General features: G+C 39.7%; 1 protein-coding gene across 1 annotated transcript in view; it reads left to right on the top strand.

Annotated features, from left to right (window-relative positions):
• Nucleotides 1-16,022, top strand: part of PAQR9 (progestin and adipoQ receptor family member 9) — a 38,520-nt gene that overhangs the window by 12,986 nt on the left and 9,512 nt on the right. The window contains exons 2-3 of the transcript XR_008972598.1: nucleotides 10,840-10,977; nucleotides 14,603-14,654. The gene's annotated coding sequence lies outside the window, so the exon portion shown is untranslated. The remainder of the gene's footprint in view (nucleotides 1-10,839; nucleotides 10,978-14,602; nucleotides 14,655-16,022) is intronic.

The raw sequence follows: 16,022 nt of genomic DNA, 5'->3' as shown, positions 1-16,022 counted from the left end.
ACATACCACAGCAGACAGACATTAACATACCTATTAGACTTACATTTCAGTTTAAAACTAATGTGTGGTAAAGAAGCAAAGAAACAAAACAGGCATGTGGTCAAAAAAATTCTGAAAGCATCCCCTTATGCAGGATTCCGTCCTCCAATACCTGGAAGGCTGCAAAGTCAAGCATTTGAAACTCATTAGTTCAGGAACAGCTCTTTCCTGGTCCAGAACTTTCTATGTGGATTTCTCAGGACAGATTCAGGGTGGGTGAGCAGGACTGGCCCACGTGAAGCCTGAGTTAGCCATGAGGCACACACCTAGCTGGCACAATGCCATGTCCACCCTGCCACAGCCAACCCGTCACCTACTGGATGTGAATGGCTTTTTTACGCTGCCACTCAGTTTTCAGGCTGGTCCATTTTAGTACAGCCTACCTGCCATACACCCAGCTAATATCAAACAATGCACGTATATTTCATGCTACAGCTTTCAACACCTGAAGCCTTGAAAAGTACTTTCTGAAATATTGCAGTCCTCCTTCTGGCTCTAAAGTTGAAATGTCAATTAAAGTATTCTAACAATGCTATGATTCAATCTCTGCTTACTAGTTAACTAGCCTTTTCCCCCTCCTTCAACTGCAGAGTACACATGCTGTCCCCTGCTCATAGTTTTGCACTTGAACAGGAGCTGTTGGACTAGCTGTGCTGTTTGTAATGCAGTGCTGATACTCATCTCTCCTGGTCAGTGACAGACAGAGATACTGGCTCTTGGCTTGCCATGACCTTCAAGCTCTCTTTGGGAGCTCCAATTCATTTGGGCCAGTGACACTTCACACCCAACCTGCAGCCAAAGAACACATAACACCTCTTGAGACAGCCGTGCTTTCCTGTCCACTATTCATCCTTCAAATAAGCTTGTTCTGTGCACAGGCACAAGCCAGAGCTGCCCTCAGGCTGCTTTCCACAGCTTTCCTCAGATGCATTCCACAGCCCTTGTCAAATCTGGGATGTGAGCAAGCCTTGCCCACTCCTTTCTTATTTAACACCAGCACAGAGGGAAGTGTTTTACTGTATGAGCTCCTGTGCAAGCTGCCCAGTAACCCCTACATCTTGTACTGGCACAAGCTGTGCAAATCAGCAGCATCACTCCATTGGTGCAGAATGAGCATCCCATCAAAGTGTTTCAAAATTTCTTTACTGTGCTATTTTTTTCCTTTCAAAAATGTCTTCCCCCATTTATTTCTTCACACTTTCTAACTCAACTTCACTATTGCATCACCTTCTCTTTACAAGCTTGAAGCCTGAAGCCATATGTCTTTAGTTCTGACTCCTTCAGGGCAAGCTGAGCTCTGACAACTGCCTTCAATATGGGTGGAAGTTCTCCAAGAAAAAACAAGGTAGAGGAGATAGTAAGACTGTCCATGCTGCATATGGGATGCTTGTCACTGTGTCAGTGCCACAGTGCCCTGCCTGAGCCTTGTTAACATTGTGTAGCTGCACATATTGCTGTCATGAAGATCAGACATACAACTGACTTCCTAACTACCTGTGGGAAGGAGTTAGGAAGTCTTCCTAAGTCTTCTCTTCCTGTCTTATAGTATTTGTTGTATTAGCACTAAAGCAAGTAACTCCACATCCCACCTGAGGTATGGCCAATATGTGGCAAACATGCAATCATGCCCGTTTATTTAATTGAATCCAATAATAACACAGTAATAAATTTATTGTGACATACTACTGAAAACTAAATGTACTTATTTCCTCACATAGTTCATCTATAGGTAAAGCTTTTCTGGTTATTTCAGTCACATCATATAAACTAAGCCTACACACAACCTATATACATACAAAATATCCTCAAGAGTGAAATTCTAAACTTTTTAAGAATTTGCTTTGATAATAGCAAGATTTATTGTTTTCTCTATCAGATTTTGTTCCTAGGGTATCATTTCTCATTTGTCAACGGATTTTGCATATCTCAACATGACTGATTCACTTTTAAATCTGCACAATGAGAATCCAGAGGCCTGGCCATATTTTCTGATAACAACTGCAGGGTCTTACTCTCAAGTAAGAGTATGAGAAATGTTCTGCAGCATGAGCCCTATCTTTTATGCTCAATGTCAAACATAACAGGCTTCTAATAATAGAACCACCACAATCTGTCCAGCTATTCCAGCCCTTGATCTGCCACAGGAAGCATCTCATTAGATTATAGCTAATGCAGTAAACAGTGACTTAATGCAGTAAACAGTGACTTTTTCTAGAGACATGGTAAGAATAGAAACATTTCACATTTGGGGCAGTTTTCTCATCTACAACAGTCTTTCAGAGGGTTTATCAGGGTGAGTTTTGGTAAAATATGTAAAATTCCTAAAGAAAAGGGCCTGAGATGCTGACTGGCTCCACACAAAAAAGATGCCAGCAGATTAGTAATTCTGCTATTTCCTTGCTATGGCTTTAGAAGTATTAACACTTTTAAATGTGTTGTAATAATCTAAGTTTTGTTCATCTTTAGCTCAGGATCCAGATAGACATATTGCTATATTCTCCAAGCTGTTTTTCCTGCTTGATATATTTCCACCACACATCTTTAGTCTAAATCTTAATACAGACTCTGTACCGATGTTTACTTGCCCACCTGATATATCAGCTACTTATACCAGGTTCAATGCAGCTCTTCGTGCCCCATTCTCCTTCCATCTGCCAGAGCCTATGTAATATATAACTTCTTACCTTTTGAGTATTCATCAAACTATCACTTGGTGGATTCTTACATCTTGCTGACAGCTGCTTGTTCTTCTGTGGATTTTACATAAGACATCGATACAGACAGAAATCTGCTGTGTCCCTTCCATCTCCAAGTTTCAAGACGGAGACTTCTCTGCTTTTACAGCAGCTTTCCTTCAAATTTTTCCTTGAAAATCTTTTATCTGAAAAAAGTATTTGTAAAGGTTAAAGGTCATGTATTGTTCTGTAGTCAAGAATTTCTTTGCAGATGTCAGACAACCCTGTGCTTTAATTGTACAGTCCCCTGAAAGACCTTCCTCTCTATGAAGGTTTTTTTTTTGTTTTATGAAAGTCATTTTATTGGCAAAACATATAACTAACAAAAGGGGTAGGACTCTATGGTTACTGTGATACGAATTATTACTCTGTTTACAGCTGAGCTGTAAAAACACCTCTGGTTTTGGTGACCGTATCTTTAAACCTCTTAGATTTTTTTGCTCCCTTAAAGCCAGAGGTGGTGAATTTCTAATTCCTGATGCCATTTTTCTCAGACTAGGCATAGGGGTCTGCAGGTCAGACATATAAAGCGAAACACTTTGCTCAGAAGCCCTGAGAAAAGCTCCTATTTCAAGTTCTTTGTTTTGATGTCTTAAGTACGTAGCTTCAGTCAGACTTGAAGAGCTCACTGCAGTAATAGTGGCTCTCTTTGTGCAGGCTAAATTTACCACACAACAATATGTCACCCACTACAAGCCTCCAAAACATTTTTGGCAATGATCCACTCATGCAATTGGGAGAGGGTGGACAGAGGGGAACCAGACAAGGTGTTTGTGTTATACCCTCCACTGTCTGCATCAGTGTCCAGCTGAGGAGAACCAGGTGTATGGAGCCTGTCAGCCCAACTGGAAGCAAGCAGAGATTTGGGGGAGATTATAGGCAGGGTGATGAACAAGGTGCCAGCACCAAGGTCTCTGGACTTTGAGGTGGGACACTCAGAGGTGACCATCCCCCCAGCTCTGAACACAACACTCCTCTTTGTTGTGAGTGAGTGGCAAGGAGGTCTCAGCACACTTCTCATCCTGGCTTGCTACTGCTTCTCTAAAACCTCTGCATGGGATGTTGCCTGGGGTCTAACAGAGAAGCCGTATCTGTGCCCTCTACTTATATCTGCTAATAGCTGTAGCACTACTGCCATGAAGGCCAGGCTGATGGATCTGATGCCTGATGCCAGCAGAGACTCACTGCTAGAAAACCCAGGCTGTAGTCATGGGATTTTTATAAGTTGAGCAGTTATTCAGGAACAGGTTTCATACATGCGGTGGCAGAAGAAGTGTCACAGGTGTCACTACCTCTTAAAGTGCAAATCGTATCAGTTTAACAACTTCCTGCTAAGTGCTGCACGGTATATTAATATTTTGGTCCAGATTTCATCTTTTTCCCATTCTTTTATCCCATCATATACCTACTTCTGTTGTATGTTGACCATCAGGAGAATTTTTGCTTAAGGGCCACCTTACACAAAGATAAGTTATCAGTAAGATAATGTCTTTGTGTCAGTAATAGTTAAACGTCTACCTGGAAAATGTCTCCCTAAGGTTCATACTTCAGCAAAATGTGCTTGTTGAAAAAAATCACAGCAATCCACTGGAACCGTCTTTGCTTTTTATGAGTTCTCTAACGCTAACTCATATGAACAGTGAGAAAACGTTAGAATATGTCACAGTGTCCAATTCAGAAACTGAGATTAAATGAGAGCAGTTCTCCTCAGCCTGTACATAGCTTAAAGCTTGCTCCTGCTGTCTTAGCTCTAAAAAAGAATTTGTTGCCTGAAACATTGTATGTCTTTTCAGTTGGTCCAATGAAAACTCATCTGTGCCCAAGAACCTGGCCTTGCTTGATGTCTTCAGCAATCACACTGCAAAAACATTACTGCCAGAGCTCCATACAGCTGTGACTATTCAACTCGCAGGCAGGCCTCAAGAGTTCTTTATTCCTGTCAGACACAAACCATTATAGAGCAGCATTCTCCAGGAGAAAGATCTACTTGTGAGACACATAAATACTGTTTTTCCTTCCATTGATGTCAATAGGAGCAAGGATAGAGGTATGATGTTATGAGATGGTAAGATCTTAAAATATGTTCTAAATGATTTCTATTTTAAGAGAAGTTTGGAGGATGAAAGGACTGTTCACTTAATATGAGGAACAAGGCCTGTCTCAGAGATGTGGAAGAACATCTATTCATCCAAAACCTTAGCTATTTCAGGAATAATCTGTAAATTATTTTAAGAGTTTGGTTAAACTGTTGTTGACTGTACCTGGCAGATTTCTGGCGAATGCATCATTGTTTCTTTGGCCTTCTTCATTCCTGCAAGAAACTTTTTGAGGGGACAGGGTTTGTCACTTCTCCTGTTGACACTGTTCTATTTTGTGTAAATAATTACACATTCGCTGGGACTGGGACTAACACCCCCACCCTCCCCAGGAGAGTTACTGAACCACCAGACTAGAGCATTGTTTTTTCTCTCACCAGCTGGCTCCATGAATATTAAAGTACATTTTACAAAGTGGGACTGTTCCAGTCAAAGGGGCTGGCGGTCAGGTCACTGCTGTGAGGCAGAAACCTAACCTGAATCTGGAGAGGGTGAGGGGTGGGGGGGGAGAGGGAGAGGAGTTCCTCTCAAACAAACAAAGGTAAGAATTAGACTTGGATTTTGCGAGGCATGAGCTGACTTTTTCAGGAACATTATATGATCTTTTCTTTCTCTGTGGGATCTACACATCAATTTGAGTCATTATTTTGACAAGCACTTGCATAAAAATACAATTTTAGCAATAAATGGAAACGTTTGTACCAAATGAAAATTAGTTTTGGGAGTTAATTTCATTTAGAAATATGAAAAAAACATATTCAGCTCCTGGGTACTGAGATTTTCTTTCCTGTCTAAATATTTAGTCAATTATTAGCCCAAACTAACTTTGGAAAGTCTTTCCAAATAATATCTTGTTTACCAGTATGGGCTTCACAAATTCTGTGTCTTCTACCTTAGCCTAATCAGAGTTCAGGTAGCTAATCTTTGCTTTCAGCTTTAAAACTGTGAATTATACCTGTTGTCATAGAGTGAAGAACTTCTGTGAAAGACAGGGTAACTTGGGAATTTGCAGCCTGGAAAAACTTTATTTGCATCAAATTAATGGAAGCATTCAATTCATCTACTAAAGAAATATACAAAAACAAGGTTACTTTGGTGCCCTCCTGCTGTTCAAAGTAATGATCATAATATCTACTTTAAGGTAGTAATCATAATACCTACTTCCATCTATTCCTATGGATACTGAGGGGTTTACAGGAACTACTTTTAATAATAACTCTTTTCCAAAACAATCCAGTAAGATGTTATCTAACAGATAACCAACCTAACATTGGACACGTACTCAAGGTCTGTTTGGTTTGATAGCTCAGTGTTTCTCTTTTCTGGATATGAAAAGTCCAAGAAGAGACTGTTTTACCCCAGAATCACATGTTTGAGTTTGTTGGTTGTTTCTGGTTGTTTTACTGGTTGGTTTGTTTTTTTTTTTAACAAAAATCAACAATTAGTTTTGAACAATGAATACGGGTTTTCTATTTTCAGTTGTGTTTTGTACACCTGTGTATCTTATAACTATTGAGCTTGCATTCACCTTTTGATGGTGTTCAGACTGCCTTCATCCCTTCTAGGGATATGTGTATTTAAGTCCATTCAGTAGGGATATGTATGACTGTAATATGGCCCATGATATAAGAAATATTTATATTTCTTATATAATTATTATTCTAATTATTATATTTCTTATATAATTATTTTCTTAAATAATTAAAAATAATTATTTAAGAAAAAATTAATATTTTGAGGGTAATTAGAGCACCAAACTAAAGCAAACCAAATGAACTGGGATTAGGAGTGGAATGGACTGCTAAACTGCCCAAATCAGAATGGCAGATTAAACCCCTGATTCTCATATAGCATCACAGAATCATAGAACAGATAGAATATTAACATGAAGTATCTGAAGAATTATGAAATTGCCATAATAAACTTTGAACACAACAAGGATGCAGTATTATAAAACGTCCTGATCAAAAAAACTGTGTTTGTATCAGACCTCTGATATTTTTTTGTAGCTACAACCTTTTGGGTATAAATCTTGCATTAGAGCTCGGCTGGGAATGTATGCTGGAGTCATCTTCTACATTACAGAAAATGCATAAGTGATACTGAAGCTATAAAGTCATAAATTAACAATCCAGGGCAAGTCAGGAACATCATAGTGCTTCAGAAAATACACTGAAGTTAGAATCCATTTAGTTTAATTGGGTGTATTTGAATTTAACTTGCATTTAAAGCAGGTAATTGAATAATGGTATGTAAGAAGAGACTCTGGTGCTAGTAACACCAGAAAATTCTTAAGGAATCCATAGAAGCACACCTTCACCTGGGTAAGAGCTGCAATCATGAGAGGGTGATAAACCAAGGGACAGGCCAGCAAACATTTGGGGCATATTTAGGGTGGTGTCAAGGCAGAGACAAGTGTCAGCAGAATTTAAGAGTCTAAGAACCAAGAGCTCTGAAAACTTTGCCAGAAAGCTGAAGACAGATGTTGTGCTGAATAGACCATATAATAATCACGATCTATTTGTTGCATTTATAACTCAGGCCTCATAAAAAAACTGTTCCTCTCATTCCCTTTCAATAATCTATATACCTAGCATCACATAGCTGCATCTGTACCTATTTACAGCAAAGAATTCCTTACTGCTTGACATTGTGCAGAATAATTATTATCAGTGCACTGCAGTACATCTGGAAATATGAAGGAGTGCTGGCTTAGCATACCTCAAGCAAAGTACTGCACCTCTTAAAGAATGATAGCATACATAAAACAGGAGCACAAGAGCCTGATTATTCTTTCATACACACTGAAAACCAGGTTGTTGTTTTTTTTTCCTAGAAGGAATTACAGCAGTGCAGATCAACAGTAGAACAGGTAGCAACAGAAATTTATATAAATATTTACCAATCCTTGCAAATTCTGATTCCTTATTCAAAGATACTACACATCCTACAGAAAGCATTATGCGGTGGAAGCAGGTATTCTTGGTTCTTTTTCTGCAAGGATTAAAAACAAACTTGACTGTAGTCTCAAAAGTGAGTCCAAAGACAAGGCTTAGAACCAGGAATGACTTTTCTCCTCCTTTCTCCCAAAAGTACCCTTTCAGTAAGTTGAAGCATTTAAACATAAAGGCTTTCGAAACACTTGCCTGTGTTCAACTATCTCCAACCTGAAGTTAAGTATAGTTTAGGAGCACTGAAATTAAATGACAATATTACTGACTTGGTCTGGCCTTTATTTGGTTTGGTGGGTATGGGAAATTCCTCAGAGACTGTTAAAACAAAAATAGTCTGAAGCTTTTTGAAAGATTAAAAGAAGTTAACTCTTGGAATACGAAAAGGATAAACTGCTGCTTGATTCTGGCCCTGCACTTCTGATTCCTAAAGCAGTAAAGGACTGTTGCTGAGTTTGAACTGCACAGAAGTTTCATGCAATTATTTCCATATAACACTAAAAACATTGAAGCATCTTTATACCAAGTATATATGTAATTTCAGTCTCTTAACGCTGTTTTTTTTTAATGCATTTTCCAGTGTTCCGGTTAGTTCTGTGTTTACATTTTGTAAACAAAATTGCCACTTCCTGGAAGTCTCTAGATTTGGCTCCTCAAATTTCCATATGGGTTCCACAACTTTTTTATGACTTTTGGCTTTAATACTGTAGTGTTTTAATGGCCTATAGTATTTTGTCCATAGCAGCAGTTATCTAGTGTTCAGACATGTTGCTCTGCAATACCATGCTGAAAATGATACTGACAATGACACTTCTTTCAATATAAAGTAATGATGATTCTAAAAAAATCATTACCCAGCAACATAATAGATCCCAGATGTGTTTAAAAAACATAGTATTAGGCTAAACTCCAGGTTCTGGCCCGGAATGCATGTGTGTATCTCCCAGGGCAGTAATTCAGCATTTAGAAAAAGTAAACATACCATTGTAATGCACATGGCAGATAGCTGAGCTCCAGCTGCCAGTGAAATAATCTGGCCCCAGTTTTGCATTCCATGACCCCTGTGCTCTGATGGGAAAGAGGCCATAGGGACTGACTGTAATTCCCCAAGTCAGAACTGCCCAGCCCTGGTACAATTTATTGTTTTGCACAGGAACAGTCCTAATTTACATCAGTGGTGCAATACCCTCCTCCTTGCCAAGGACTCTATGCTCCAAGGACTGAATAAGGACAGCACAGGGCATAGCACAAGCAACAAGAGAAATCCAGTAAGTCTTTTTGTATCATCACAAGAGAAATCCAGTAAGTCTTTTTGTATCCTCAATATGATATTGTACCTGGAAGAGAATGGCTGTATCAAGATGTTCCCTCCCAAAAACTTCAGCTCTCTTGACTTGATCTAATCTGTCTGTCAAAGAAAGGGTATTTTCCCTGTTCTGGATTTTCATCTTTGAGGAAGCAAGTCCTTCAAATGTAGACTTCTCCATTTTGTCATTCAGATGTAGCCACTGAGCTGCTCAGTTACATCAGGACCTCCTATTCAAGTCCAGAAAACAAGTGAAGGAATGATTACTTCTGATGGCAATTTTTTTGTATTCTCCCACCTCTTGTTGCACAGACTGTCATATATTTTGCACATTTTGTAAAGAGTTCATTCCTCTGCGCCTCTTTTCCATCAGTTTATGGTATTTTGAAAGCAGATAGTGAATTTTCTTATCAGTAAAAGTAGGAAAATTGTATTTTAGTTGTCTGAGCTAAAATTGCTCACAACACTTTTCTTCCTAAGAATACTTGCAGTAAATAAATTGGATCAAACTGTTCTCCTTTTTCTGTATAGCCTCATAAATAAGAGTAGCAGAGGTAAACTCAGGAAAAGCAACAAGAGTATTGGCATGAAGTAGTTTCTCATGGGGCTTAGTTCTGATTTCCAATCTGTGTTGCCAGTAACAGCAAACTAATTGTAATATGTGAAACTGTGTCATGAGGCTCGGGTCCAGGTGTCACCTGTGCAATAGCCATATGACAGCATAAACCATCAGATTCTCTTGAAAAATATAGATATTTTTCAAATACAACATTCAGAAATAGCAGGGGAAAAAAAGAAACTGAAGCTGGGTGCCCTTAATACAAACCTACTTATTTATAGAGGATGCAAAACTTTCTCTTCTTTGAACACTAAAGATAACTAAAGCACATACACAAAAATAGGCAGCTTCTTTGCTCATGGTTCCAGTTTTTTTTCTGACAGTGTTCGTCCCACAAGCACACTCTATGCCTGAAAGAGACTTTTCTGGAGTACCCTGGATGCCTTTTCCAACTTTTCTTTCTCTGCTTCTGCACATACAGTACCTGACAAAGTGTCTCACTGCACAGTCATAATTTCTGAGTGGATTCACATGTGCCTTTACATCTCCTTGCAGCCGGCTTGAAGGGAAGATGACTGTGATCATCACCAGTTTGTTAGCACCACCCAGTGTGTCATGTAACACGGCAATGACTCCACACTCACTCTCTCTCTTCATTCAGGTCAGAGCTGAACTTAAAAGTCTCTGGCGGTGGTGGTGCTCTTGGAGGAGAGAGGATGCTACTGTGCTATATAGTATTTAAAACACCAGATCTTTTCATTTCTCACTCTATAAACCAGACTCCACTCTACGCCTCCAGAAATTTATTCCTATAGACATGGGTTAGTTTTGTCCTTATATGTGAACAATTGATCCAAGGATGATTTATATATATATATATAGTAAAAAAAAATCCTATTTTGTATCCCAAAAGAGAAAGTTTAAGTTTTTTTCTGGTTTATTGACATAATTTTCTAACTCCTCTCATATTTTTCCTCCCAAGCAAGAGCATAATTAACTATATCATGTTTCTTTCCTGCATTCACCAAAGCAAAGGGAACCTGCTTTGGAATTTTCTTTCATAATATTATCTGCTTGAATACTTGATGCTTTAGGTTACATTGAGCCTGGGATAATGACTGAGTGGGGAGCTGATCTGCCTTTGTTTTTACAGCTCTCTAGATAAGAATAGCATTTACTGTCACTTGATGATGTCCTGCCCTGTGCCGGGGCTTGGAAGGTGTCCTGTAAAGACTGAAGTGCTTTGCTGCTGCTGCTGCAAGATTCTGTCATGGGACTGCCTGAGTCACAGGTACCTGCAGGCTATTCAGGGGTTCTGCCTTTTTTAATTTTATGGCCTTCCACTCTGCGGTTTATGTTCCTGTTGCTTATATATTCTGAAATTTGCCTTGGACCAATGTGTTTAAAATGCACTACTGGGGAGAGAGCTCTTGCTTAAAAATATTCTTTTAGAACCCATTTCTCTGATCAGTACTTTAACAATTTCTCCACCTGCTGCATGATATGGCCCTTGTAAGTGCATGCTCTTGGTTAATGGACTCGGGGATGCTTCATTGGAAGTGTTGAAACAATGATTTAGGAGGCTTGGACTATGACGGAGTATCTGTTCACAACATTATGAATGTCTGAAGCATTCTGTTTGACAGCAGACACTCTGGTTAATAATTATTAGGTCTGTTTGGTGGAAAGAATACTTGCAATTTAGCAGTAGTTGTCACGTTTATTATTTTTACAGTATGATGAAAAACAATTCAACTACTCACCAAATTCTCCTTAATATTTTTTTATACTGGCAAATAAGCAATTGACATTGAACAATACACATAAAATGTTTTTTTAAAACAAAAACAACAACAAAAGAATAATTGGATACCAGCTTGTGTTCCTATAAAAAAAGAGGCAAATAGAAACTGATGTCAAAATTTCCCAGACTGACAAATGGAAGGACCAGAGGTAATTTAGAAAAGCCACTGAAAAACTGTACCACTTTTATGATTAATGTATCACATCTGGTCTCTCTGCTAAATGACAATAAAACCCATGAAGTTTTGCAACTGTATTAAATATGTTATTACTTGAGGTAAAGCCAGCAAATAGACAATAAAAAAGTTAATTAAGGAATATAAGATCAGTTCCTAAATTCCTAAATCCCTAAGAAGGGGTGGGAATGCTGTCAATACTGCATTTGCACTTGGTATCTCTGTATCAAAAGGGAGGGGGAAGTCTATGACTCATCACGGCCATTTTTTATACAAAGCCAGAAACCACGTTGTTATTTGACAAATGAACCACAAGTAAAGCTTGACAGACACAAAAAGAGAAGAGTCCAAATTCCTGCCTGTGGAAGGGTGGAGGCTCGGCAAGTTTTCCAGTGAAAACCTCTTGTGTGGTTTCTTATTTCTATAAAGTAGCAGATTCAATTAAAGGGGTAACATGTACAAATCCTTGGCTTACAGACCAAAGCAAATTTGGGAATCCTAGGAACTGGGTGGGTACATCAGTTTGTAAGAGCCATTTTAGGTGCTAGGATTATCAAGAACATAGGGATACGTCCTCTCAATTGCATGTTGTCCAGTGCTACTCTGAAAAGAGATGCCTTGCAATTCCAGGAAAACCCAAAGTTCTTTCAGATGTGAAAATATCAACATTTGGGCACTTACAACCACATTGAGAAAGTTGGGGTTGTTCAGCCTGAAGAGGAGAAGGTGCCAGGGGGATCTTGTTGCAGCCTTTCAATACTTAAAGGGGACTTCTAAGAAAGATAGGGACAGACTTTTTAATAGGGCTTGTAGCAATAGGACAAGGGGTGGTGGTTCTAAACTAGAAGAGTGTAGGTTCAGACGAGACATAAAGAAGAGCTTTCATTTTATGACAAGGGTGATGACACACTGGAAGAAGTTGTCCAGAGAAGCGGTAGATGCCTCATCCCTGGAAACATTCCAGGTCAGTGTGGACAGGGCTAAGAGAAACCTGATCTAGTTGAAGATGTCCCTGCTCATTGTAGGGAGGTTGGACTAGATGACCTTTAAAGGTCCCTTCCAACCCAACCATTCTATGATTCTGTGATTCAAATGAAATACAGAGCTGTTGTTGATAGCATTTACATAAATTTAAATTCAAATAACTTCACAGTGTTAGCGGAACAGAACTTGTGCAAAAACACTAAGAGTACTAGGAGGTTTTACATCTTTTTGTCACGGTACAAGGAATTTTGTACTTTCCACAGAGGAAAAGATGATTTGGCAAGAAGCCTGAAAGCTGGAGCATAAAGACTCAGCAAATAAGTTTTTAGGGAGCAGGCTCATTTTTCAGTCAGATCAGAAAACCATTCTGGCTACTGCACAGCAACCTCATTAAATTTGTCACAGGAAAGATGGCAGGGATGCATGGAAGGACATGCAGAAGAGCAGGACCACCTCCATTTGATTTGCACCATCATTTATAGTCTTTTCAAAGAACATGTCAGTTACAGGTTACATTTCAGGTACAGGTTTCCTTTTTCCACTTCAGCGATTGTCTCGTTTTCAGGCAGACAAGGTCAAATTTGCCAGAGGGCCACTAGGAAATCTGTCTCTTGTTAGCTTCATGTACAAAATAGCTTTCTTCAATGACTGATAGAAAGGAGCGCTCACCCCAGATCACCAGCATCACTAGCATAGTCCAGGAGAGCTGGCATAAGCCAATGGGAGAAGAGGGGTCACCCAGGCTGGGCATTTCTGTCAGACCACTGCAGTAGACAGTGTGACCCTAGGACAGCAGGCACATTTTATAATCACTGTATCTCTAGCTCTGTAGTTCAAATGTTAAATAGTTTATCACTAAAGAGTCATCATTCCAACCATGTAGATGCCATGCCTCAGTGACCCATGCAACAGAAAACAGGTTTTGTTCCACCTTCAAAAAGAAACTGTTAGAAAAGAAAGTTACTTGTGTTGCAAAGTCCACTGTCAAAAGTTAGATGGGTTTTGTGCACATTAATACAGGATCTTTGCTAAAGCAGCTCCATACTATTTTTGTCACATAACCTATGCATCATTTATGCAAAGAATACATACACAAGGCAGCATAATTAAGATTTCATGAGACACTAAATCTGCCATCTTTTGGTTATGAGCTTAAAACCTTTATAGTTTAATTTATATCCACTTCCTACACACAGTTCCTAATTGTGTATTTCACAGATTTATCCCACAAGGACAGGGACTCTAACACATGCTGATCAAGCAGCTTCCACACTTCAAAAATGAAGTCAGAAAGGTTTTATTTGACTTGGTTCCCTGCAATAGTAGGGGACTTGGTGAAGGAGGCCACCCCCATTTCTGTGTTCCTAACAGATATTACCTCAGGATTAAAGTCAATGCTAACACATTTATTTATGTGTAACTGCTTACTGGCCTTTTACTTTTCTCTTCCTCCTGCAGCCATCAGTATAAACCAGCCAGACATCTCTGGTTCATGGGTGAATTTGCCGTAGCAGCATTATTTACATTGGTAAATACAGTTTAATTTAGACTGAGTGCCTGCTTTGTAGTCTGTAATTTAGGGTGTGCTCCTGGATAGCCAAAACCAGGGAGTGATGCTGCTATTGTTCCCTATGTGGCAGAGGTGCAGAAGCCTGGCTGCACGTGTGTGCAGGTGTGTGGGGTTTTCCCAGCAGCCTGTTCTCTTCCTTGATTTGCCATCAGGGCCTGAGTTGTCCTTTTGCTGCACAGCTCTGTAGGTATTCTTGGGTACAATGCAAAACCTGTTATCACATTAACTCTTCAGAAGTTTAAAGCTACCTTCTGAAGAGGTTAAAAGTCAACAGCAACCACATCTAATCCATGGGAACTAACAGCCTTTGTTGGAGGTTTCACATGGAGGACAGTTCTTCAGTGGATATAAGGCCTGAAATACTTTCTTGTTCTTAAAACTAGACTTCAGAAATGCTGACAGAGAGGAGCAGCAGGGAACACATGTGTCTGTGCTGTATTACACAACTGTCGTATACATCGACTTCCACGTCTAGAATGACCTTCATGACTAAACCCAGTATACCTAGTGGTACTGGCTAAGTTTTTGGCTACTAACCAGCATCCTGTTGGTCATGGCCTGAGTAAATGTCTCCTTTTCAGCTTTTTTATTTCCCATTTATGTCACTTCAAATCAGTTCCAAGCACAGCTGCAAAGAGTATCTCTGTTCCGACCATGTTACAACCTTCTCTGCTTCCACAGCCCTCTTTTTGTCGACTTGAGCTCCTGTCCCAGTCCTTCACCAAGCCTTACACAGAAGTGTCCTGCTGCTTCCTCCAGCCCCACTGGGGGGTGTGGGGTTGCCCCTCCTCAGGGCTGCAGAACAGCACTTCAACCTGGCTGCCAACGTACCTGCACTAGCACAAAACCTGGGCCTCTGTGAAATCCTTGCACACCTCAGCCTCTGCTCTTTTTGTCTTCTGTTGCCTCTTGCACACCTCTTACTTACCAGCCACCTTATAGGCTGCCTCCAAAGATGGGTGTCCCAACAGCAGCTGCACCTCTCCCACACAAATCCTCTGAGAAATTTAAAAGGCATGGATCCAGGTTATTCTGCTGCATCCTTCATCCAGCACTGTGGAGAACACAGGTATTGCAGCATCCACTTTCCGTTTAATCGTCAGAGCGTCCTCTCTAATACACAACACTTCTTTAAAGCTTTGGAATTGAGAATGCCCTTCTTTGTATTTTGCAAGAATAGGAATGTTAAGTGCTTGGTAAATAAGCTAAAAATTAGATAATAGGTTTACATTCTGCCTTGTATGCAGCAGAATTTCTGTTTAGTTACTGCAGTCCTTGCTTTGGTTGTCTGCGCCCAAACACTTTTTACTAGAGACTGCAAGAGATGCATATGGGAAGAAGCATTTAAAACAAGAAAAGGAGCAGGCTCTTCTTAAAACAATCGTCACAAGGTAAAATGCTATTTACTGACACGGTAACCTGTATGTCATCATTCCACAGCACCAACAATGCGGCTTCAGTAAACGTTTTAAAAAATGACAGGTTTTCTTGTGTTCAGTGAGAATACTGACTTAATTTTTCATTTCTTTTCTCAAACAACCTTGGCCCAAATCCTACAAACACACAAGTATTGAGTTTGTTACTGTTAGCTTTGCCACAGCCCTTAAAGAGCATCTTTCACAGCCAGAGCGAAAAGGCTACTAAATGGGTCAAGATTACCAATGGGTAAACAAAACGAAGCATTTTAAGTTTACTTTAGAATTTAAATAAAGAAGAAATTTTGAAGTAGCATTACTATTTCTCAAGCATTGGCAAAGCCGTCCACGACTGCACAAACGGTGACACTGAGTTCATTCATGGTCG

Source organism: Pezoporus wallicus, unplaced genomic scaffold (assembly GCF_028554395.1).
Source record: "Pezoporus wallicus isolate ANWC-B61680 ecotype Strahan unplaced genomic scaffold, APGP_CSIRO_Pwel_v1 contig_7749, whole genome shotgun sequence".
In the NCBI taxonomy this organism is placed as follows: domain Eukaryota; kingdom Metazoa; phylum Chordata; class Aves; order Psittaciformes; family Psittacidae; genus Pezoporus; species Pezoporus wallicus.
The sequence above is the reverse complement of the archived record's forward strand: the minus strand, read 5'-3'. Positions and strand labels throughout refer to the sequence as shown.